Genomic DNA, 26,662 nt, shown 5'->3' on the forward strand with positions numbered 1-26,662 from the left:
TACTGTAAATCACGAACACGCTTTGCTTAAAAACCCTAAGATAATTTATTATAACGGATTTTAATGTATGCTTTGCTATATTAACACACCAATAACATAAAAGAGTGGCAGCAGCAGACAATACACACATACATAATTATATAAACGTATAACAACGGGCAAATAATATTTAAATAACACGGGTTATTTTTCGAATATTTTTGAACCACTGCCACTGGTTCCGAGCCGCTGGTTTGGTTCCCGACGCCCGTCCCCTCGCCTCCCGCTTTCTGACGTTTCAGACCGCGTGCTCGGCAATCGGCAATGGCCGCATCACTCTTGCAATCGCGGACGGCTCGCGCTACACTAGCTTCATCCACCATAGAACCCCGCAGTTCCATTATCACGACGACCGACGACAACATAGCGGACCGCGAAGACATAACTTAAAACGAAGCGGGCTACCGGTACCAGTTACAAGTTACAAGCCGCAGAAAGGCGACTGTTGTGTTGTGAAATGTTGCCGCCATTATCGATTGCAATGAAGTTCGCGCATGTGAATCGCGAGTAATAGTAACAAGGAGAAGAGCGCAGAGTGCCCCTCCACAGTTTTATTTCGTCTTGGTCATATGATTTTGACAAACGTGAAAGTGTTGCAGTTTTGCAGTTGCGAAAATATTTCGTGCGATTAGTGCGGCCTAGTAGCATGCGCAGAAACGGATGCTATTTTCATTTTCGTCAGATTTTATATGCAAAGTTTCCAGTTTGCCTCGTAGTATGGCCATTTGCCAGTTTTATTAATGTGAGCCTTTGATACGTGCCGATAGTAATCCTATTTCTAGTGCCAAATTTAAATTTCTTGAAAATTCGTAACTTTTTCATTCATTTCCGAACAAAATAAGGTACTGAAGAAAATAAGGTAAGCCCACTTTTTTGTACGTAATATTACTATGTATTGACAATCAAAGTTTATAATTTTTTCAACATTCTCAGAATTCAAAGGTGAATTTGAGGTGAAAAATATCTAACATATTATTATGAATATCTGCATTTTAAATGAGGTTCTAAAAGTGAAAGCAATATTTTATTATATTCTCATTTCAAAAGTTACAGACAAGTACATAAAACTATTTATTTGAATTTTTTGCGCTATTACGTGAACTCAGACAACAGAAGAGTTTAATTCTTTATCGTAACTTAGAACTTATTTCTGAACTCCTTAACTATCGCATAAATACTTCGTTTCGATATTTATTGCATTATGAACATTGTTTAAGACATGTTTTCATCACATGTAGGTTTTATAATTATGCACACGTACGAATTTCGTTTTTATTTATCACACAAGTTGTTTATAAATATTTTCACTGGGTCCCCCCCACTCATAAAACGGACAGGAATCATATTTATCTACGAATGTTTATTCAAAGTACTTATCTTATCATAAATTATTACATTTCCAAATTTATTTTTTTATTTACTTGCGTAAAAAATATAAAATAGAGTTCTTACGCATAATTTGATTGCACGGCATAGACCGATACATTGCGCAAAATTTTCAAATGTGATGCAATTAAAAAAAAAACTTCATATAAATTACATACTCTGATTCACCTGCTCCACAAATGTATAATTATTTATGTTATGTTTTTGTTCTTTTATTGTGCGCTTGATATTATAAATAATAAATATATACACAACAACAACAACATGGTTTTTACCATGTTTTCACTACATTTATTTCTTTGTTTTTATTATGTTTTTGCTTCGTTTTTTTTACTACATTTTTACTATGTTTTAACTACATTTTTACTATGTTTTTACTACATTTTTACTATGTTTTTACTACATTTTTTACTTTGTTTTTCACTTTGTCCTCTATCTTTATAACTGTTTCTATGTATTAATTATTGTTTTTTATATTTTTTTGACTGTCTTAGAACGGGGTAAATAACCCTAGTTAGGCAGTAAAAGCAACTTTGTATAAATTATAATTTTGTGTATGTAATATAATGATAATAAATAAATAAATTAACTAATTAAATATAAACAGAAATACGCAGGGTTTAAAACTGTCTGTTATTTCTCTCTGTATATTAAGTCTTCTTTGTATATTCTCACATGTAAAAATAATTTCAAAAAGTATATTGTTAAGTGTCCCCGGCACGGGTAAAGCCCAGTGAGGTCACATTATTTTTATTATTCATCAAATGAGTAAATAAATATTACGTCTAAAAATTAAATCTTTAATAAAATTATTTGTTTGAAAATACTTTCAAACAAAAAATACATGTTGTGGAGTTACGGACTACGCGAATCACTGGTCCAAGGTTCGGTTATTTAGTCATTATTTATTTAGTATTTTATCGATCGATATACCCAGTGTTATTTGAGAACATCAATATAAAATTTTTGCTAACGTCAGTTTTGTCTTGAGTCTCTACACATTAATAAATCAATGTTGTTATATAAACAAATTATTTAACAAATAACAAAATTACCACTGTTTTTAAGTATTGAAATAAATAACCGATTATTTACTTTATATTCACCATTCAGTATAATTTTATTGTTGTATAGTGATGCCCGACTTTTCAAAAATCGATCGATTGATTGAAACGAAAACATGAATGACCTCTATTTTTTTAAGGTCACGTTTGAATCGTAACTTTAGAACCTACATACAACTGAAACCAATGCTCTCTTTTTAAATAATTTACCACCGCCATATTATACTTCAATAATATTTTAAATACGTCCAAAATTTGTTCCTTGTGAATTTTAGGCCCAATACTCAAACGACCGAGTTGCCGACGCGACGCTAGGTATTTTTCTACTACACAGTCAACATTCCGCTTTACGTTTTTCAAACATTTTACAATTCAAACCGACGCGACGTGCGCCCAGCTCGAAATATTTCTCCGAACTTACAAATAAATCATATCGGGCTGTGTGCTTCCGTGGTTAGTATCGCGGACTAACATACCAAAGGCCCACTCTAACCCAACTTGATTCCCATTTTCTAATAGTTAGTTATTTACTACTCGTTGAAAATGGACCCCACAATTAGAATATTTGGGTAAATGATAAAAACGTAAATATTTATTAAACGTAATGTTGATGGATGCAGAAATAGAAGACTGAAGATCTGTTGGCCTCCCAAATAATATTAAAAATTAAATAAAGACAGACATGACAAGACTAAATCCAACAAATACTTGAAGATGGGCATGTCAAAAGTTAGAATAATCGACGCGTCGAATGTAAAGGAAGCGAGTTCTGTATGTAAAGACTGAGTGAGATGGCGTTCTATCCTCTCTACTCTCTACCTACCCTTACGGAAAAGCGGCGTGATGGCTCGTTTGTTTGCTGTGTTTGTTAAATATTTATTAAAAAATTTATAAAAATCAGAATATGAATTATTTTAGCGTGCTGCCGCCAGCATTGTCGTTAAAAATTTCTATGGAGACAGGCGACTCTATCATTTCACACAACGTAGCGCCTGTAACTGGCGCACGGAGCATGACAGCAAATCATAACACACTAAAACTGTAAGGAGCATGATTATCACTATGTATTTAAATGTAATTGCGTCGCTTGTAACGGGGTATGTGTACTTTTGTTGGCTGAACAAAGTGTACAAAAAATGTACACAGGGTGTTCTTTAAACCCTGTCACATCCGAAACCACGATGGTCAGTATGAGCAAGAAGGCATATTGGCGCATTAAAATATTTTTTTAGATCGAATAAAAATTCAAAAAATAAAATATCAAAAAAAGCAAATGGTTGCTTACTTCTGCAGTGGTGAAACGAGGTGTGGGAAAGGGGGAGTCTGACACTGCGCCGCGCTCCCCGCACTTCTCCCCTGCAGAAGTAAGCAACCATTTGTTTTTTTAAATATTTTATTTTAATAAGTTTTCTTTGTTCTAAATATTTTTTAAAATATGCTAATATGTCTTCTTGCCCATACCGATCATTGTGGTTTCGGATGTGACAGGGTTTAAAGAACACCCTGTATATGATAAAATGTATGAATAAGTTGATAAAAAAAGGCATTTTCGCATATTACGTAAGTTCCTGCATTTATTTCTCATGGGACGAAAGTAGACTGAATGCTGTTGAAATGCGATCCCTCAGGCGAATGTGCGGAAAAACAATGTATGATAGGTGCCCTAATGTCGAAGATAGAGCAGAATGCAAGGCTGAGTTAAGCATTATCGACAAAATTAAGAAAGGTCTTTTGCGATGGTTCGGTCATGTGGAGCGAATGAATGATGAAAGAACGGCTAAAAAGATTTATGATGCGAATGTGTCTGGTTGTAGAAGTCGAGGAAGGCCGAGAAAGACATGGCATGATCAAGTACAACAAATTCTTGAAAGTGGTCATGTGAAAAGTCGGAATAATCGACGTGCGTGCATGAGAAGATGTATGAATGTGAAGGAAGCAAAGAAAGTGTGCCAGGACAGAGTGGTGTGGCGTTCTATCCTCTCTGCCTACCCCTCTGGGGAAATGGCGTGATGGTTAGTTAGTTAGTTAGTTAGTATAAATCATCTGTACAACTATCCATATATAATTAACAGTTCATTCATCAGTAATATTGCTTCTGTTGGAATGATGCGAAATGATGTTTCTAATATCTGACCCTTAAACCTCCATAACTTCAATAATAATGATAAAACCTTATAATTTGACAGGGCTTATGACTTAGTTATTAACTGGTTTAAATGATTACTTTATACGCTGTGTAACATTGACCACTATGCCTTTTATTTGAACATCCATATTTTTTTTCTCTTATTAGGTTTACAGTACATGTGAATAATAATAGAACAAAACGATTAGAAGAAAAAAATCCCAGAAAGGCATAGCCTGTTCGTGGGTATACTGGTTTAATACGTTTAACGTGAAATTTTATTTCGCGACACCTATTTTGTCTACAAAGATTTCGACATACTCAAAATACTGTTTGTAAATATTAACAATTGAGTTATTTTTTAACCATAAATAATGTATAACCCAGCAGCGTCAAGTTGTCTGTCATGTATAATTAATTTGCTGTATAATAAATATGTTGATATTCATTATGTATTCATTAGTCATTATAATCCATTATAAATTGTCCATTAAGGTTCGTTCCAGAACATTAAACATGTTGTTATGTATGGTCTATCTGTTAAATACTGAGGATGTTAATGGGATAATTGAGATAAAAATGTACAGAAGCATTGGCGTATAACACATAGACATGCCCAGAGCCCTCAAAAATGATGACACTTAACTAAACGCTCAGTTATGCCCACCGCATATTTAGCCGTTATTTGACCGCCTAACTTCGGGACAATTTTTTTAATCAACCTACTCTAGGATCGCATGAAAATAACTGACCTAATATTTTTATATAAAATTATTACTTCTAAATTCGATTGTTGCGAACTCCCGGATTTAATAAATATTAATATACCAACACGTAGAACTATACAAAATAGTCTATATTATTGTCACCCTTCTCAAACCAACTATCTTTGTCACTCACCTACAGACTAGGAAATAAATGTACCTCTCATATCGACATTTTTAACTCGAGTCTCTGTGAATTCAAATCATCTCTTTATAAATATTTTTGATGTCCTATAGTAACGATTGACGAATTATTTGCAAAAACTACTTATGCTAATGGTCTAGTGTTAATTCATTTGATATTTTTTATACCTTGTATGCTGACATACATACATGTATGTACGACTGAGTAACTTTTCATTAGTTAGTTCAAGAGGGATAAACAAAGCTTTAAACAATGAATATTCAAATATAAATATTATTTTTTGTAAACGTCAAACTACGCCTAGCGGCAAATTGCGAAGCTCTTAGTTACAGTGATGCACTGATACGTTTTTAAAATATAATAAACGTGAGTTAATATTCTCTTTTCGTTTCTAAAAATCCAGTGAAAATAAATAAATGCGTCAACATTATAAGGAATTTTCGGAATTAACAATATTGGAATGTTTTTTTTTCTTTTTTTCTGCACGATCGGGAAAACAGGCATAAAGCCCGCAAGTTCCCAGTACAGAAGATAAGGTGCCTATTTATACATAGTATAGCAATAAAGTCAAGTTGGCAACAAACACTAATTAACCCATAATGGCCGTTAACAATTTATTTTTTAATGACTGTCTAGATTCCTCAAATGTATCCAACCCTCCATCCACTTTGACTAAATGATTAAACGTTCGTTGAATTCTTGGAAGGGGTGAGTGGTAACCGATATTTGATTTAAAGATTGGCAAAAGAAAATGGTTGGTGATGTTGTGTTCTTCTACTTGGTGCAGAAAAAAAATATTTGTATAGTTAAGTTTGGTGTGTCTACGGATAAACGTATTATTTTATGTAGATGTTGATTGTTAACGTTAAAATAAAAACTTTTTCATGTACCAAAAATGAGTATTCTTCAATTTCTGGTAGCATATGCATGCTCGTTAAATGCAGCCCTGGTGTGATTAAACTGTACTTAGTAACTATGGGTATATTTTCGTGTCACTACTTATTAAAATATTTTACCCTCTAGGGCATGTCTATGTATTATTATACGTCAATGTACATAAGTCTGAGTTGAGGTTAAATGGTACAAAAGAAGTTTTCGTTATTGGATTATGTTGCCGGTTGCTACTGTATTATCTAGTTGTTATGCTGTCTGGCTGTTATACTAGGTAAAGTTTTTTACAGACCTATTGGATCGTGTCCTTAATAAATGTTCTTGTATTTTTTATTTAATTTGGTTGATTTCTTAGTAATCACGACCATAGTCGTCTGGTTCTGAGAATTACAAACGGTTCATTGCCCTAAATTTGTTGTAACATAGAAGGAAAACATTTGCGAGAAGAGAATATGGAAGTCTAGGCATTTTCTAGACATTCTGCCTATGTTTTAAGATTTCTTCAACTCTTCCATCCGTTGACTTTTGTGATGTAAAAGAGCTGAAACTTTTTTCTGTTAGTGAACCATTTCTCCTACCAGGCTACGCCTGAAAATATTCGGACATACTCAAAACATGGTTGATAGTCATTTTAAGCCTGAAATAGTCAAACTACATCGGTCATTTGAGAAACCCCATTAGTCAGTCTCAACTTTTTAGAAAGACTGTTTTTTTATTAAATTTGAAAAAAAAGTTTAGGTATATTTAACTTGAATAAAAAAGTAGCTTAAATCGTATTTGTTTATTTTTTCAGGAATAAATCCTGAAAAAATAATCCAGTAGATATTAGTCTGGTTAGTGGCTATCATGTCTATGAAAACCTGGGTTTAATTACAGCTAAAATATTTAAATTTATTTCATTAGAGAGGGAAAACATTTTTGAGAAGGAATATGGAAGTCTAGGCATTTACAGGGCTTATGACGTGTCATTGGCTGGTTTAAGTGGCCGCTTTACACACCGTGTAACATTCACCATTCTGCCCATGTTTGAACATCCACATTTCCTCAACTCTTCCACCTGTTGACTTTTGTGAAGTAAAAGAGCTGAAACCTTTACCACGTGGGTGAGATTCATCCGGATGAACCAAATCACGTACTAGGCAACGCCTGAAACCAATTTTCCAATTTTTATACTTCTTCTTTCACCAGGTAGTTGATTCAGGAAGTAACATTCAGGCAGTTAATTCAGGTAGCAACAGGTAGTAAGGGTGAGTTAAGGAAATGTTGATGTTCAAACATGGGCAGAATTGTGAATGTTACACAGTGTGTAAAGTGGCCACTTAAACCAGCCAATGACAGGTCATAAGCCCTGTAAGAGACTTCCATATTCCCTTCTCAAAAAGGTTTTCCCTCTGCTGAAATAAATTTAAACATTAAAAAGTCCCTAGGGAGGAAATCCAGCCAGTCTGCAAGCATTAAAACATACTCAAACATTGTTGAACGACCAAAATAATATAAACAAAGACGACGGGCTTAAATTAAATTCAACATGGTTCCCAGCACTACATATGACAAAAACGAATAGAAATGTGCCTACTGCCGGCTGCGACACAGTACAAATTACTAGGACATAAACATAATTATTCTTTCCTACAAAACTAGAAATGTGCCTACTGCTGACTGTGACACGGTACAAATTACTAGTACTTAAACACATACATTTCTCTATAAAACACACAGTTTTCCCTGAAGATGGCTCCTGCAATGGTAGCCGAAACGTCGGATCAAATCCAACATACACGGTATCACCCAAAAAAGATACATAATATCAAAATTACAAATTTAAAAGTATTTTTTATGCTACTAATAATTAGCAATTTTTTTTTCACTGGACAGTATTTTATAGATCTTTGTTACTTTAAAAATGTTAAAAATAAAAGTAATGTTTCTTTGTTATATTGGATTTAAATTAATAAATATTGAAAATAATTTAAAATATTTTAAGAACGTCCAGACGTTTGTAGGCAGGGCTAGAATTTACTCCCTATAACAGAGAGGTTGCAATAAATTTATTGATTTAACCCCGCTGTCGCATTAAATGTAATATTTTATTATTACGTACGGCAATGTGTTGAACGTTGCGCGTGTTCCAGAGTTCAAGTTACGTTGTTTAATTAGATTTGTGACACCATTTTACAACAGGAATATTTAATGAAAACAAAGAAATATTTAATCACGCCGTGATAACCGTGCGCACAATCGACAGAGATAAACGGCTGCAGAAAATCAAAAGCTGATATTTCTAACTGTGGTATTCCCAACTGTTTTTACCTAAGCAAAAAGTGGAACTTAGTTGTAGAAATGATAACGGAACGAATCCGTTCTGTGAATGGCCAAAAAGATACTTAACCTATTTGCCACTCCTCAAATACTCTCGAGTGGCTTAGATTTTTATTATTATTAACTAACTTATATAGCGCCATTTTCGTAGAGTAAAGAAATAAATTTAATATTTACTTATTGAATTTGTAATTTAATCAAAACAATTTACTTTGTCATCACATGCATCAGGTTCATTCAAACGTTTCGGTGGGTTTTAAGATTCTTCCGTAGAATCACTTCACTCTCACATACTCGTATAATAAACATTATCTGTTTTTATAACAAAAAGTAATATTTTCAGTACTATTAAATATGGTAAATTAAAATTCAATGCAAGGAACACTCCTTTTTTCTAAACCACGTTCAAGATTTTACAAATTTGCCTTGGATTGCTCAGCTTACTTACAAAAATATCGCGCTTGATGAAATTTCGATTTTATTGACTTTTCATTTAATATTAACGGTCACCTTTTTTTATTCAGAAAATAACATATTTAATCAGTTTTGGTACATAATCCTTTTATTTGACTATAAAGCCCTTTCATATTTTAAGGATCACAACTAATGGGAAATTAACTGTGCCCAGGCGGATGAAGAATTCAGTTCTGTGTGTGAAATAGAACCAGAAACCACGACGAGTGTTTTTTATTTAGTCACTTGTTACTTACGTATTATGTATTTCAGTTCAGTGCCGAAAATCAACGTTTGTTAATAATACAATATGCTTTGTTTACAAAATAGTGACAAAGGGTACAATTCAATAAAATTAAACGCAGTACAATTGAGGGTATTAAAGCAAACTTAGAAATCTCCACCAAAAACGGAAAATCAGTTATTGATGCCAAAATAAGCTCTATATAAAAACATAGTAATAATAATAGGGTAATTCAAAACCGTCTCTAACAAACAAACAAACCACCTCGCCGCTTCCCCGTAAGGGTAGGCAGAGAGGATAGAACGCTACATCACTCTCTTTGCATACAGATCTCGCTTCCTGTTTGGTCATGCCATGTCCTTCTCGCTCTTCCTCTATTTCTGCATCCATCAACATTCGCAGTGTAAATATTCCTAGCCGTTCTTTTGCTGTCCATTCGCTCTACATGTCCAAAGTCCAGTGCAAAGCTCTTTTCTTGATAACCGTCTCTCAATCTTGCAAAAACAGATTTCAATTATACTACTTGACACGTCAAACTTAGCATTCTCCACTGAGTTAGTGAAGCATAATTAGAAATCTCACAATTCTTTTTTCAAAGTTTTTCGCAAATATCTCAATAACTCCTTCAATGGAGATTTATCAGTTTGCTTTTAATACCCTCAATTATGTTAAATTAAATTAAAACGAAATTATAAGCAAGTATATTAGATACTGTCTATCCTCACTGGGTATGGTAAATACCTGTTCTGAGTAAGTGCAGAGATAATTTTTTGTTTTATTTTATTTATTGGGGATATCAACAGAGTAATACATGTGTAAAAATATAACAAACAAAATATATACAGAAAAAAACCAATGACAGATATTCACAGAAATATACATAATTCGGTTGTTTTAGAAATTAGTTCTGATGGTTAGTGTGTAAGGGTGAGTGTTGGTGCGAGTGAGAGTGGTTGAGTAGGTGTTATAATGGAATAAGAGTGGACATGTGTATGTACAAGTATGGAAATAATAAAAAAATGAATATCCTTGAAAATTTTTAAAATTATGGAACTAAAATAAATCAAACTGTCAAAGTGTATGAAACTGAAAAAATAGTACATAAATGTATATATGGTCTTTGTGAAGTTAAAGAGCTAAAACCTTTTTTTTTTTTTTTTTTTTTTATCAATATTCCTACAGAGATGAGGTAGAATTTTTTTCAAATTCAGGATTATCGATATTCGAGCGTTTACAGGGCTTATGACCTGTCATTGGCTGGGTTGAGTGGCCACTTTACGTACAACATTCCCCATTCCGCTTATTAGCGAATATCGACAATGGTATCATTTTGATAAAAATATATACCTACTTCCCCTCGGGAGAAATCCAGATTTGTGTATGTACAAAAATACACATACCAAAAAATAATGTTGTGAGCTAAAACCTTTATTGATGGAGGTGACATTCTGACCGAATTATTTCACCAGTTTTGAAATATGGGATAATTGGATGAGGATGTGCAAATGACACACTGATTAAGCAAATAATAATTGCAAAAAAAGCTTTAAAAAAATTATCTTAAGAGTCCCAATCAAAACTAGCTCCCTCGGTATATTTGAAAATCTTAATGTAATATCTATAAAACAACTTTATGTAAAAGCTTTGTTACTATACGCACGTAAACATTATTCTCTACCTTCCGTTACAAATGCAAGAGTTACTAGATACTCCACCCTGATGCTGCACAACAATAAAAAAAAAAAATACAACCTTCGGTCAAAGAGGATTGGCCTACTACTCGGTTAAAGTGTACAATCTACTTCCATTATCCATAAGGACAATTAGTAAGTTCTCACAATATAATATTGCTATTAAGAAATGGATAGTGGAGGTGGGTTGCACACGGATCGATGATTGGATCAAGCCGAATAGGTAAAATGTATGTACTGTTTATGAAATTTGTTCTATTGGTCTATATAAATTGGTTACGTTTTTTATGATTATTTTAGTTTTTTTATTGTTCATTATGTTAATGATAAATTAGGTTAATTGGATTAATTACGTTTTTTTTTATTGTTACTATTATGTTAACTTTGTTAAATAGCTAATCTTAGGCATGTTTCACATTTTGTAAAATGTTTCCCTCGGTACGGGACACCCCAGTGAGGGAACATTATTCTGTATAAAAAAAAAATAACAAACTATGTAAAAGTATAAATAAATAAATAAACATTCTAATTAGGCAAAGCCTGAAAATATTTTTTGATTTTTATACTTCTCGGACGAGCTGGTTTTATCAGAAATATTTTGGGTCTATCTAAATTTTCAAATGAAATTCACGAACATCAATAGATTAAAGAATTTAAGGAATCTAGATGTTCAAATATAGGCTGAATGCTGAATGTTATACATTGTGTAAAGTGGCCACTTAAACCAACCAATAACAGGTCATAAGCCCTAGGCTTCCATATTCCCTTCTCTAAAGTGGTTTTCCTGATTTTTATTTATTTATATTTTGATACCCCGTTCAGAGCTGTGCAGCGATTGAAAAGTGAACCAAACAGTGGAAATTTCCATTACCCACTCGCTCCGCAATCATTGACCACGGCAGCAGTGCCAATTAAAAAAGAAACGAAACGCGTTTACCGGAAACTGCCGTAGGACGAAAAGAGAAGCAAACAGTTGTCTCAGTCGCCTACCACAATATAACGTGACTCAACAGGAGATGGGAGATGCACTTGCTTCCTTTGTGTAAACGACCGTACGATAAATGGGGCGATTTTAGACAAAATGTATGCGTTTTGTATTGTGGAGTTTACCTCTTTTGTGTGTGAGTGCGTGTTGTATTGCCAGTTCATATTTTGGTGATTTTCTGCAGTACCTAAGGTTTGTCTGTCCTTTAAGTTAACAAGAAATAAAAATTTATATTGCAGGCATTGCCTAGTATGTAGGTGATATAATTCAGTCACTTGAATCTTACTCGCATCAATTATTATTATTACTATGGATAACTTATGTGTGGTAAAACTATGTACGATAGATGCACAAATGTTGAGATCCGTACATTATGTAAGGCTGAGACAAGCACTATCGACAAAATCAAGACAGGGTTCTCTGCGCTGGTTTGGACATGTAGAGCGAATGGACAGCGAAAGAACAGCTAAGAATATTTACAATGCGAATTTTGATGGATGCAGAAATAGAGGAAGACCGAGAAAGACATGGCATGACCAAATCCAACAAATACTCGAAGATGGACATGTCAAACGTCGGAATAATCGGCGCGCGTGCATGACAAGATGAAGAAGTATGAATGTAGAAGAAGCGAGATCTGTATGCAAAGATAGAGTGATGTGGCGTTCTATCCTCTCTGCCTACCCTAACGGGGAAATGGCGAGATGGTTTGTTGTTGTCGTTGTTGTTGGACTTATATAGCGCCATTTTCGTAATATTATACCTCAAGGGCGCATTAAAGAGTGATTCTATAGATATACACATTTAATCCAAGCTTTTAAATTTGTAATTTAATTAAAACAATTTATTTGGTTTGAAATGTTACGGATTTATTAGATGATTGAGAGAATAAGTGGGTTTTAAGTTTTTTCCGAAAAATCACTTCACTCTCACAGCCTCGCACCTCTGCTGGGAGAGCATTCTATGCCAAAGGGCCTGCGACCACAAATGCGCGTTCACTGAATTTAGTGCGCTGTTTGCGTAGCGTAGAGGTATAATAACTTTTCTCTCGCCCTAGACGTAGCTGATCTAAGCGTGAGACGCCTGTCAGCTAGTTCATCTAGAATGCATAGTTCATTTAGATATTCCGGAGCAGAGTTGTGCAGTGATTTATATATAAGCCAACAGAGTTTGTATTCCACCCTCTGTGGAAAACGTAGCCAGTGTAAGTCCCGAAGTAGTGGAGTGATATGACTGAACTTCCGAAAATAAGTCTCGCAGCGGCATTTCATACAGACTCTAGGCGAGTCATTTTCGAGTACAGGTTTCAGCTCTTTTACTTCACAAAAACCAACAGTATGAAGAATTAAAGAAATTTTATGTTTAAATATAGGCAGGGCGGTGAATGTAACACATTGTGGTGGCCACTTAAACCTATCAGTCATGACAGGTTATAAGCTCAGTAAATGCCTAGACTTTTATATTACCTTCTCAAAAATGTTTTCCCTCTCTGCTGCAACAAATTTGAATCATCTCTAGTTCATGCATTACCATATACACCTTTGAGATACCGCGTTTGATTCTTTGCTGGGTCGACGTAAAATATTTGTTTATAAGGTGGGTTTACACTGCAATATTGTTCTGTACACAGACTGGCACCTGAAGCGTAAGACTGGTGACCTTTCGTTTCATGTAACAACAATAATCCAGATACGCTGCATCCGTGGGTAAGGAACCATCACTGAGTTAAGATTAAACTCTCGACTTTCGTAACATTTTAGTTACTAAAGTTTTTTTTTTACTATAAAACCCACCATAAAGATTTGAGAAAGAACAATAGGCCGAAAAGTGGGGTCGACAAAGGAGATTCCGTTTTTTTTTGGAAATACCCAAAACAAAAGAACACGTTTAACAAAAACTGGCTTCGTTCGACCGTAATTACCGCTCTATTTTTTTGTGAGGAGCGTTCATAAAAAATCTTCAAATTACGACACACGATAATTTAGGTCTGCCAACGGATGTGAAAGGGTTCTACTGTTGAAAATGTTGTAAATATAATATATTACGCAAAAATTCATTTGTATATAATGCTGGTAGTGTCGTTTGAGCCGATTTATTGACATCTAAAATTGTTTACCATGGCTTCGATTATGATGGAAAGATAAAGACGTCATACCTTCACCTTGACGGTATTCTCGAAGATAAATTCCCTCTAGCGATTACAAAGATATACTACCGACCCCCCACCTTCAAGTGTTCGGTAGGTACATCGATATGAAACAAGGGGAAGCGTACGTCACGGAACACTTATCTGCGCTCTAAAATGACATAGCCTCAATATGACTTCATAGTTGAAGATAAGTCTCCCGACCGACTACAGAGATATACTACCGATACCCCCACCATCAAGTTTTGATGTAAGTACATCGGTTTATACCGACGGGTCTAGAACCCCTCGATACGTTTATCTACGTATTAAAGGTGTCAAAAATTTTGTTCCACCCAGAAATTTTTCCTTTAATTGTGATTTATTAAAATTTTCAATCGTTTTGAGGTTGACACTTTTTTTCTTAAAAGCCTATTAAGAATATGAGAGAGAAATAGGTAAATTTTGAAGTCGAATGAAATTCCGACATAGCTCTCAGTTTAATAAAACGAACGCCTAGATGCGAAAATAATGACGCTAGGTTCTGTCCTATTAAAATATAAGAGTATCTAAGAGTTAGAAAGTTACCACTGTAAAAAAATAATTTAGTTATTACATTTTTTCCATCTGTTAAACTATCTTTCTGGGAGAACGTATCAAGAGTCGCTCTTGTAATAGCTCAGTACTACCTCAGGAGATAAATGCAGACGATCGTTAAGCATATAGTTTTGGCAATGGTTAAAAGTCTTATAAAAATAATATTTAAAAGAGTTTTTTTTGCTTGAATTGGGATTTATTGGAGTTTATAATCGCTTTGAAATGGGCACTTTTTATTACAGAAGCCTATTTGAAATATAAATGAGAACTATTTTAAATGTTAAAAATGTTTAAATGTTAAAAAACGCGGACTAATTGTTTACGGTTATTCATTGGCTTGTTTCGATCATATGATGTCGATATGACAAGAAGGTAGAACATACAGAATTAATTAATTAATTATGGATAACTTATATAGCGCCATTTTCGTAATAAAATACCTCAAGGGCGCTTTACATGGTGAAGTTAAGTATACCGTCTTGATATATTTATACAGATGAAGATAGCGTTCATAGTCGAGGCACTGGTATTTGTTTTAAAAGAGTATTATTGTATAATATAAATTGCATAATATAATACAAGATTTTTGCTTTATATCTAATTAGGCACTTTACTAAATCTTTCATAGTTAGAAATTAATTTATTTTTCATAAAAATTCATACTTTTGTAGGATTTTGGTAGTTGAGAGTTGGAGCTCCTACCCCAGTTAGAGATTGACAGAAGACACAAGGTCGCTGTTTAATGCGTATTTATTACATGACGAATAAGATACAGCACTTGGTTGTGTAGCGCGAGCGTAGCGGCGATGATGGGTTGAAGAGACTGCACTTGAACTACATGCTGGAGCTGTGAGACTGCGTTGAGAGGGACTGAATTAAACTAACTAACTTTGACTGCGTTCTGTGGTCTTTTTATAGGCGACGTTCATTTCTAATTTATTTATTCATGGTAGGGACGATGTGAATGTACTGCATAACGATGCTCCCGATTTCTTGTGCAATACTGATAGAGTTGAATTAAATGTGATATTGGATTCTATAGAAAATGATGACATTGCTCTCTTCGGTCATCACACTATTTCAGGTTAAACGTTTAAGCATGTGTATGTCATCGATTATGGACTATGAACCCTTTACTCTTATGTACTAATAATTGAGGATCGTTTTTTCAAAACAAGATTATCGCCCCACGCGGCGATTTGCATTTTAAAAAAATATTTAAACCCAGTATCGTGACGCATCGATTACCTGAAAAAAAACGTGTATATTGATACCTAATTTGAAATATAAAACAAAATTTTAAACTATGTATAAATAATAAATTATATTACCTTTGGGCTTAGTTGTAAGGTGTAGTTTTTAAAATGAAGATTGTTCACGCGATTTCACGCGACTCAAAAAAAAAACTCTGAAAAATTAAGTTTTAAGCGAATGTCGACTTAGGAAAAAACGGTACTCAATTAAGACATTCATATTTTTAAAGGCATTGATGATACTAGAATTACGAATTTAATATTTACGAGCTATTTTTAAATAAGAAGGAAATATTTGTTTCTAAGATGGTTTTACATCGCAATATTTTACTGACCCCGGACTGGAACCTGGAGAATACGACTGATCACCTTACCTTCGAGTACCAAATGATCAAGATATATACGCTGCATTTACTTTACCAATGTGGAGCAGGTGTGGATAAGGGTTTAATGATGATTGATGATATTATTCCAATAACAGTTTTTAGCATAAATAGAAAATGAGTCAAAAGTACAAAGTTGTTTTATTTTTGTATTAATTGGTGATGTCAACAGTTGCGCCGATTATAAATAAAATAAAATAAATAGGCAGATAATAAAACCAATTAAAGATATCTAAAGAAATACAATTATTTTAGCATATAATAACAAAGGTGGATAACATTTAGTCTAGTGCCATAAACCTGAAAGAAAATACGGGTTTACATTTACATGAAGAAAAGACAAACCGTGCATTCTCTTAAGTATAACATAATTAGATTTTTAACTAACAATGTTTTGAGTATGTCCAAATGCTTGTAGACAAGCTGGCTTTCTTCCCTAGGGAGTTATTTAGATCTAAATTTTGATGCAGCAGAGAGGGAAAACATTTTTGCGAAGTTAATATAAAAGTCTAGGCATTTACTGAGCTTATAACCTGTCATGACTGATAGGTTTAAGTTGCCACCACAATGTGTTACATTCACCGCCCTGCCTATATTTAAACATACAAATTTCTTTAGTTCTTCAAACTGTTGGTTTTTGTGAAGTAAAAGAGCTGAAACCTGTACTCGAAAATGACTCGCCTAGAGTCTGTATGAAATGCCGCTGCGAGACTTATTTTCGAAAGTTCAGTCATATCACTCCACTACTTCGGGACTTACACTGGCTACGTTTTCCACAGAGGGTGGAATACAAACTCTGTTGGCTTATGTATAAATCACTGCACAACTCTGCTCCGGAATATCTAAGGGAACTATGCATTCCAGATGAACTAGCTGACAGGCGTCTCACGCTTAGATCAGCTACGTCTACGGCGAGAGAAAAGTTATTATACCTCTACGCAAACAGAGCACTAAATTCAGTGAACGCGCATTTGCATAGAATGGCATAGAATGCTCTCCTAGCAGAGGTGCGAGGCTGTGAGAGTGAAGTGATGTTTCGGAAAACATTTTTGAGAAGGGAATATGGAAGTCTAGACGTTTACAGGGCTTTTGACCTGTCATTGGCTGGTTTAAGTGGTCACTGTGTAACACTCATCATTCTGCCTATGTTTTAACATCCAGATTTCTTCAAATCTTTCATCTGGCCAAATAGGCAGAATGGTTAATCTTACACAGTGTGTAAATTGGCCACTCAAACCAGCCAATGACAGGTCATAAGCCCTGTAAATGTCTAGACTTTCATATATCCTTTTCTAAGATAATTTTCCTCTTTGTTGCAACAAATTTAGAGATGATTCATTCAAATTAAAATAGTGATCACTAAATTCATTCGAAAGAAAGAAAGAAAGAACGGTTAAAAATATTTAAAATGCGAATGTTGATGGATGCAGAAATAGAGGAAGACCTAAAAAGACATGGGATGACCAAATCCAACAGATACTTAAAGATGGACTTGTCAAAAATCGGAATAATCGGCGCGCGTGTATGAGAATATGTATGAATGTAGATGAATCGAAATCTGTATACAAAGATAGAGCGATGTGGCGTTTTATCCTCTCTGCCTATCCTTACGGGGAAACGGCGTGATGGTTTGTTTGTTTGTTTTAAATTCATTCGAAAGATTTTACCCCCCTCAGGGATGGTATTCTGAATCTTCATCCTCTACATCCTAGAAAGGGGTTAATTTAGGGATATTTTTTTGCATGCATGGACTCTTTGCTTCATTTAGTAGCCACACCGATATAAAACATTAAATTATGTATAAAACTGTTTAAAAAACAGTGAAAAAATAATACGGTTTGCTCAATTGAACTTAATTAAGTATTTTGGGTAATGTTTAAGGTCGCAATAATGTTCTAAATGAAAATCATCGTGTTGGATTCAACGTGTTCATATTTATTTGTATATGTAGCAAAGTGTAAACGCCCGCAAAAAACTCCCAAATTACGGGGGTAGGGAAGACTAAGCAATAGTACCCCCAGATCCCATTTTTTTATATGACCACGACTCCCCAGCCCCTACTCTCAATAATCGAAACGCCCATCTCTATTATCTATGGTACATCGGAAATGATTGATTAATTTGATTGATTCATTCGATTATTTAATTGATCAAATAAATTAATCATTCGATTAGCAAATTCATTGAATTATTTTCATTTTTAGTATGTATTTGTCTATTTTTCCAATTATCGCAACAATTTTTTTAAATTTAATTTAATATTTTTTTTATTTATTTACAATTTTGAAAAACCCGTTAGGATTACATTAGAAATTTAATATTGTCCAGTCATTTTATGTCTCGTCTAGTCTAGTTAGTTCAGTCATCATGTGCTTTTTCAGATTGATTTTAAATTTGTCTCCAGTAAAAGTTTTCGAGTAGTAAGGTAAGTCGTTGTAGTGTTTAAGTCCATTATGTAGTATTTTTGACTGTCCTGTGTTTGTCTTTGCTTTTTCAATATGATAGTGTTGTTGTTGTCTGGTGTTATATTTGTGTATGTCAGCATTTTTGACTAATATTATGTCGTCGTCTTGTATGTTTCCCAGTGTTATATTGTGCTCAATTTTTAACACAATTAAAAAACAACATTTGAATGCTGATGATGCCGTGCTTCTTGCTAGCAACAAGATCTGCAATTGGCAACTAAGGTCAGTTATTTACTGATGAATGTCGATAAATTGAATGATTACAAATATGATATCACTCTATCCTGAAACAGCTGGACGAATTTGTGAATCGGGGATGCACGTTTGCTAGATATGGAAATACTTGGAAAGATTTTTGAAGGAGGGTAAGTGCCGGGAATAAGTTGAACGATTTACCAAAATCAACCTTCCCAAATCATTTTTTTTCGCAGGAGGCGAAATTAGCAGTCACAATGGATTCCTTGTGTTAATCCTTATATGGAAGCAATGTATGGAGTTGGAAAAAAAGAACGAAAGTAGGCTAAATCTTGTCGAAATACGTTATCTCAGGCGAATGTGTTGTAAAACTATGTCATGATCCGCATTATGTAAGGCTGAGATAAGCACTATCAACGAGATTAAGAAAGGAGTTCTGCGTCGGTTTGGACATATAGATCGAAAAGACGACGAAAGGACGGCTAAAAATATTAACGATGCGAATGTTGATGGATGCAAAAAACAAGGGTGACCTAAAAAGACATGGCATTACCAAATCCAACAAATACTTGGATGTGGACATGTTAAAAATCGAAATAACCGATTTGCGTGCGTGTATGAGACGTTGTATGAATGTATGGATGTACAGGACCCAAAGTCTGAATGCAAAGACAAAGCGATGCAGCGTTGTATTATCTCTGCCTACCCCTACAGAACGGGGTGATGATTTGTTTGTAAAAAATCATATTAGGTATGTGCTTGTGGAAAGTTTTTAATTAATTATGGATAATTTATATAGCGCCATTTTCGTAATAAAATACCTCAAGGGCGCTTTACATGGTGATTCTATTGTTAAGTTAATTTAATTGAAGCTTTTAAATTTGTAATTTAATTAAAATAATTTATTTTGTTGTCACGTGCTACGGATTTATTCAAATGATTTAGAGAACAAGTGGGTTTTGCCTGCACATTAGAGAAGATCAGGCTTTGAAACGATTTATTCTTTTGATAAAATGACTCATTCGTTTTGCGATGTTGGGCATGTCAAATGTCAGCATTTTTGCATTCGTTTTATACTTTGTTTCCGGAAAGTCTTGTTTCAACCCTAATTTATTAAGAATGTATCTAAGTAAATAATATCAATGTATATCATTATTCATTGTCACGCGGACCTACAGTTTGTTAACATTGATAATTGATATCTAGATTGATTAATAAAAGTAGTATGTAGTTCCATCTATGAGTATATTATAATAATTATTGTAATCAACGCAGGCCCTTTTGTTATACCGCTCCTTATTAATTAATTAATAAAAATAACAAGTAACATAAAACCAAGTTCAAAAGTTGTTAAGGTCATGGATTGGGATGTTTTAACCTTTTTAGTGATTAGTCATTTTATTATGTTTTATACTTACCAGGCGCGTGAGGTGTCTACAATTCGACTATCTGTTGCGAAAACCAGTGTTTTATCTCGTCTAGAATACTTAAATTGCTTTTAGAACAAACAAATTCGCAATTCTAGATAAATTACATGACTTAGAGTCATTCGAACTGCATTTCTACTCTAATTTCAGTGTATCTAGACCATTTTTGCTACATAGAAAGTGACTTGGTTTTACGCTTCAGCTGCCAGTACAAGAACGATTCAATTTTACAATGTAGAACTACATTTAAAATCAATAATTTACGTTCACCCTGCCAGGAAACGCACCTGGGCATGATAGACGAACGTGTTACCTCTACACTACGAGACGGACTTATCCCCACTCGATCTCCTTTTTAGGAACTTTAATCCAAAAGTACGTAGCTATCATAATAACACTCGTCCAGGGTTCTGGTTCTATTTTTATCATATTTTGTTTTTAGATTGGCCTCCGAACTATTCTATATGCTGCTAACTTTTGTTTGTCCCTGCGTCAGGATTGTTTCCCGTAGTTCAGAGTTCAGACACGACCTGCCTGCAACTGGCAGCAAAGGAGCCCAGGACTAGAGAACCTGACGACTTATAAATTGGCGGCCTCCGTGGTGTAGTGGACTTTCGGGAGACTTTAGGAAGACTTTCGGGAGACGTCCGCTGCATGCAGTAATGTGCACCATGGCCAAACCGACCATATCGCTTCTGCTTTCTGGTTGATGCAAGTTGCTACAGCGTGGTATCCGTTGTCCTACTGCTACTTTCTATAAAGGTCCACAGCCGAAATTCCCTAACTTTTCTAACACTACTCAGATAAAGTAGGCCAGAAAACTAAATTAAATTGTGGAATATAAACCTTGTACATTATAAGAAAGGTTAATAATACCGCACCTATAAAAAAAACTACTTTTTACGTTTCCTATGAAGGCGCTCATTCAAAAGTGTTCTTTTACCTGCTTAAGTAAAATTGGTCTACTGGCGGTTCAACGCTTTTCCTTACCATGCAAGAAGACTCAGGTTCCATTTCCAACCTGGTTGACATTAAATATTGGTTCAAAAGAGTGTTTTTACACTGCAATATAGTTTCTAGGCCCCGATTACAACGAGAAGATTATAGAGTTATCTTCAATTGTTTATAAAACAAAAGCTAATTTTCTATGTAAAAATCAAATTCAATATATTTAGTTTTTTTAAACATCTTCAGTTACAGGTTACTGACAAAGATACTTAAAAATTTTATACGAACAAGTAAATTGTTAGGGGCCCCGGGACCTGATTACAATGGGGAGACAACAGGTTATCCTCGATTGAAAATTGAAACATATGACCGAAAATGTGTACATTTGTATTGAAATTTGAAGCATCTTTGTCGGTAACCAGGAACATGTTAAAAAAAAATTATACATATGTTATTTTTCATACCGAAATTTTTTATTTTTTTATTTAAGTAATTTAATTATACATTTTTACAATTTTTTAAAATTTCAATTTTTATATTTTTGCTTAAAATAAAATCTCACCAAGCCACTGTAGCTTGTTGGTGGAGATTATATTTATACTAACTTATATAATATTATCTACATTTATAAAAACAATGAATAACAGACATAAATTAACAACCGGAAAGATCAGAATATACATGTATATACAAATAATATTGTATAAATTTATTTTTTAAATACAAGAAAATATATGAAAAATTAAAATATTTACACATAAGCTACATATATACATATATAAACTTTTGATCGAGTAGCCACTCTATTATTTTGCTCTTGTTACAATGTGAGTTTAATTTAAGTTCTTTCAGCAATAAATTAAAAATGCTAGGTACTAAATATTTGAGAGTTCTATTACCATACTTATTACATTATTATTATTTGATTTGACTTTATAGGCAATTGTAGATAACTCTGTTAACTTACCACTGTAATAAATACGGCCCCTGGACTAGCCCCAGCAGTGTAATTCTGAAAGCTTTGTAGGGGGTAGAGTAACTGTTGCTATCACGTAAGTACTTATTAATTATTAGGCCATTTTCAAGAGAAGAGTAAAAGTTTGGATTTTAACTAAGGGAAGAGACTATTGCAGGAGACTACTGCGAGACATTGTATAGATTTATATACTACTAAGCGTGTTTATTGAAAATTATGTAATATTTTTTATTTGTAGTATTCTTAAAACAGGTAGAGGAGCTTGTGTATCTCGGAAGTATGTTGTCTAGGGATGGAATGACTAAGAAATATATTGAAAGGAGGGTGAGGGCCGGGAACAGAGTGAATGGTGCACTGAAATCAACCTTGGCAAATAAATGTTTGTCGCAAGAGGCAAAAATAGCAGTTTTCTGGTCTCGACCCTGATGTATGGGAGCGAAGGATGGACTTGGAAAAACAGGGTAAAAGTAGGCTGAATGCTGTCGAAATGCGATCTCTCAGGCGAATGTGTGGTAAAACTATGTACGATAGATGCACAAATGTAGAGATCCGTACATTATGTAAGGCTGAGATAAGCATTATCGACAAAATCAAGAAAGGAGCTCTGCGCTGGTTTTGACACGTAGAGCGAATGGACAGCGAAATAACGTCTAAGAATATTTACAATGCGAATGTTGATGGATGCAGAAATAGAGGAAGACCGAGAAAGACATGGTATGACCAAATCTAACAAATACTTGAAGATGAACATGTCAAAAGTCGGAATAATCGGCTCGCGTGCATGAGAAGATGGATGAATGGATGCAAAATCTGTGTGCAAAGATTGAGTGATGTGGCGTTCTATTCTCTCTGCTTACCCTTACGGGGAAACGTTTAGTATTCTTTAATAATATGCATGCTTCCACTTTCTATTATGTTGTATCCCAACTCAACACATGGCTTTTGGCCTTATGGAGTTAGGATACGTTATTATTTTTTTTTAACATAAATAAATAAATATTACTTTTATTTTATTATGTACTATGAACGTACAAAATGATGATGTTTTTTTTATAGTTTACTTGTCAATAAAATTACCATACGCCAGTGTTACTAATGCAGTGCCCTTAACAGGATTAGATGTGTGTAAGAAATTGATGATGATGAGTAATATAAAATGTAAATGGCAATCACTACTTTTTATATAATCTCATTGGCCTGTGAATCACTGTTTAGCAACTATAATGTTAACAATTCGGTACCAGATACTATCAAAAGTACCTAGTTTGATGCATAGTGTTATGTTCTAAAAAGCAATGGGATTTTTTCAATGTTAAAAGCCGACATAAAAACGTATCACGCGCGAGGATAGCTTCGCTTTCTAGGCCAGTCGAGTCTGCAGCCGGCATTTTGAAAATCTTACTATTGTAAACTTATTGCAGCAAATAAGGCCAAGAACAAATCGTATGAAATTAATGTATGCATGAGTACCTTATCCTTCCATAATGCGGATGTATTCAACAGTAGTATAAGCAATTTTATTTAATAAAAAAAACATATTTACTTAGCTAAGTAGGATTTTTATATCCGGAAATTCCTTTCAATCGACTTCTTATTTTATTTTTTTCACTTCCGCTCCTAAGTGGCACTTGTGGACATCACCAGTTGCTTTCAGGAGACCCTATCGCCAGCCAGCACTCTCGCCTCTTTCTACGTCAATCCAGTGCCCCTTAGTTCCACCGAATAAAGTCGAAAGATCGTCATCGACGGCGTGAGCCCGCAGGTTTAAAGAAGAGGCAACTTGGATTTAAGTTCTCCTGAGGCATGCGCAGCACGTGTCCAAGCCAGGTCCACCGCCGCATCTTCAAGACGCTCGTTATAGGAGGCTGCTGCGCCCAATTTCGGACTTCAATGTTAGTTATAAAATCGAACTACCTTATACCTAATATTCTTCTCAAGCACTTTCTCTCAAAACTCAGAAGTTTGGTGTTTTGAGCTTTAGTAAGATGCCAGGAATCGCACCCATATAGAAGTACTGGCATTGTACTAGAGTTGAATAATCGGCATTTCGTTTTAACCGAGTATGTACTAGAGTTCCAGACAACACGCATCACGTTAAAAGTTGCTCCAGCAATTCCTAGGCGGATTGCGAGCTCTTTTTGTTGCTTCCACCCTCAATTTTGTAAACTTCAAGTATTTATTTTATTTTTTCTTTAAAGGAAAATATTATAACAGCCTTTTTAAGTAAACCCGTCACACAAAAAATGCACACAAGTAGTATCAGATTATTATTATGGATAACTTATGTTACCTCAGGGGCGCTTAACAAAGTGATTATTGAAATAAATAAATTTAATTTTAACTTTTTGACGTCCTTAGCTGCCATCATAATCGCGGCCTTGGGAGAATATGATATTACGTAGTGTAAAACCACCGTTTAATCAAATATTTCATATCCACTTAGCAAGGAATCGAACCTTAGACCTCAATCCCCACTCGATATCACTTTCAGGATTTTAACCTGATAATAGTCACCGAGTCGATAGCACTAGTCCAGGACTCTTGATTGTAATCACACAAAACTGTATTCGTAATCCGCCCAGTCAAGATAGTAATCTAATGTTATTATTTGTAAGCGATTCTTGACCCCCGATGCTTTGATGTACAGAGTATGTACATATACAGATATACACGAATAGTTGTATGTAACTTGTAATATCACTCAGACATTCAAAGGGTGAACGACCAGACTTTTCTTTCTATTCTAAGATTTGGAATATATTGTTAGTTGTAAATCTACATCACGTCATCGCACGATACTTGCTAATTAAGGCATATATTTTAAAAGATGTTAAGGTATTATTCTGCAAAGAAGTTAAGGTAATAAGATAAGGCTTTAAATCGTAAAGATGTCAAAGTATTTTGTATCGACTGACTAATTTACTTTATTTCAGAATACACGAATAAGGTATATTTTTAGTCTTTGGAAATATGACCACATTTCTGATTTTCATAGGCAACTGAAATGGCTCAAAATTAGACAGCGTAGAGACTATCACTCCCTTTCACTTATGTTCAATGTATTTTATAGTCCTAATGCTCCTTTATACCTCCTTGAAAATTTTTAATGCTTATCAGTTCATGGTTAACCGTTTTTTTTTTCAGTTTCAGTGCTGCAGAGCAGCGTTTATTTTATAATTTAAAAATAAATATAAGAATTGGTTACCTACTAAGTCTAAAGACTTTTCGGTGAGACACATTTTTTTTATAACAAGTTTATATTACATTTATTTAATTTATATTTTACAAATTTATTTATAAACAGGCACTATAAAGTATCTAGAAGATATTTCTTCAGTTCTTTCATTCTAATTCTCAAAACACTCTCTTAATACTCATTCACAATTCTTCTTTCTTCGCTAACTCATATTATAGTAGAATGTCGTAGAATATAATCGGATTGTGGTCCCGTGGCTAGTGTTGCGGATTCACGGATTAGAGGTTCGAGGTTTAAACCCCACTTTACCCCAACTTGATTTCAATTTTCTAATAGTGAGTTATTTATAACTCGTTGAAAATGGCCACCAAAATTAAATTTTTATGTAAATTATAAGAACGCTAATATTTCTTTAAAAAAAAGTGTTTATGCGGCTCGACTGTGCAATCATCTCCTATCAAAGATGTTACTACAGTATCACGTCTGAAGAAACATCTCCTTTCTCTTCCTTTACCTCCTTTCCTCTTTCCTCTTTCCTCTTTCCTCTTTCCTCTTTCCTCTTTCCTCTTTCCTCTTTCCTCTTTCCTCTTTCCTCTTTCCTCTTTCCTCTTTCCTCTTTCCTCTTTCCTCTTTCCTCTTTCCTCTTTCCTCTTTCCTCTTTCCTCTTTCCTCTTTCCTCTTTCCTCTTTCCTCTTTCCTCTTTCCTCTTTCCTCTTTCCTCTTTCCTCTTTCCTCTTTCCTCTTTCCTCTTTCCTCTTTCCTCTTTCCTCTTTCCTCTTTCCTCTTTCCTCTTTCCTCTTTCCTCTTTCCTCTTTCCTCTTTCCTCTTTCCTCTTTCCTCTTTCCTCTTTCCTCTTTCCTCTTTCCTCTTTCCTCTTTCCTCTTTCCTCTTTCCTCTTTCCTCTTTCCTCTTTCCTCTCTTTTTCCTTTTTTTTTCCTTTTTCCCATTGAGTAATAGTATTGAATTAAGGTAATGCATATACAAATTCAGC

The 26,662-nt window shown here is 34.3% G+C and overlaps 1 protein-coding gene across 3 annotated transcripts in view; it reads left to right on the plus strand.

Moving 5' to 3' along the window:
* Nucleotides 1-279: 279 nt before the first annotated feature.
* Nucleotides 280-26,662, plus strand: part of LOC148282460 (uncharacterized) — a 100,189-nt gene continuing 73,806 nt past the window's right edge. The window contains exon 1 of one of the 3 annotated variants that reach the window (XM_088225037.1): nucleotides 280-898. The gene's annotated coding sequence lies outside the window, so the exon portion shown is untranslated. The remainder of the gene's footprint in view (nucleotides 899-26,662) is intronic. The other 2 variants (XM_088225040.1, XM_088225041.1) reach the window with 2 other exon arrangements.

The sequence above is a fragment of the Micrasema longulum genome, unplaced genomic scaffold (assembly GCF_059751315.1).
Source record: "Micrasema longulum isolate JH-2025_06_02 unplaced genomic scaffold, ASM5975131v1 h1tg000326l, whole genome shotgun sequence".
NCBI lineage: Eukaryota > Metazoa > Arthropoda > Insecta > Trichoptera > Brachycentridae > Micrasema > Micrasema longulum.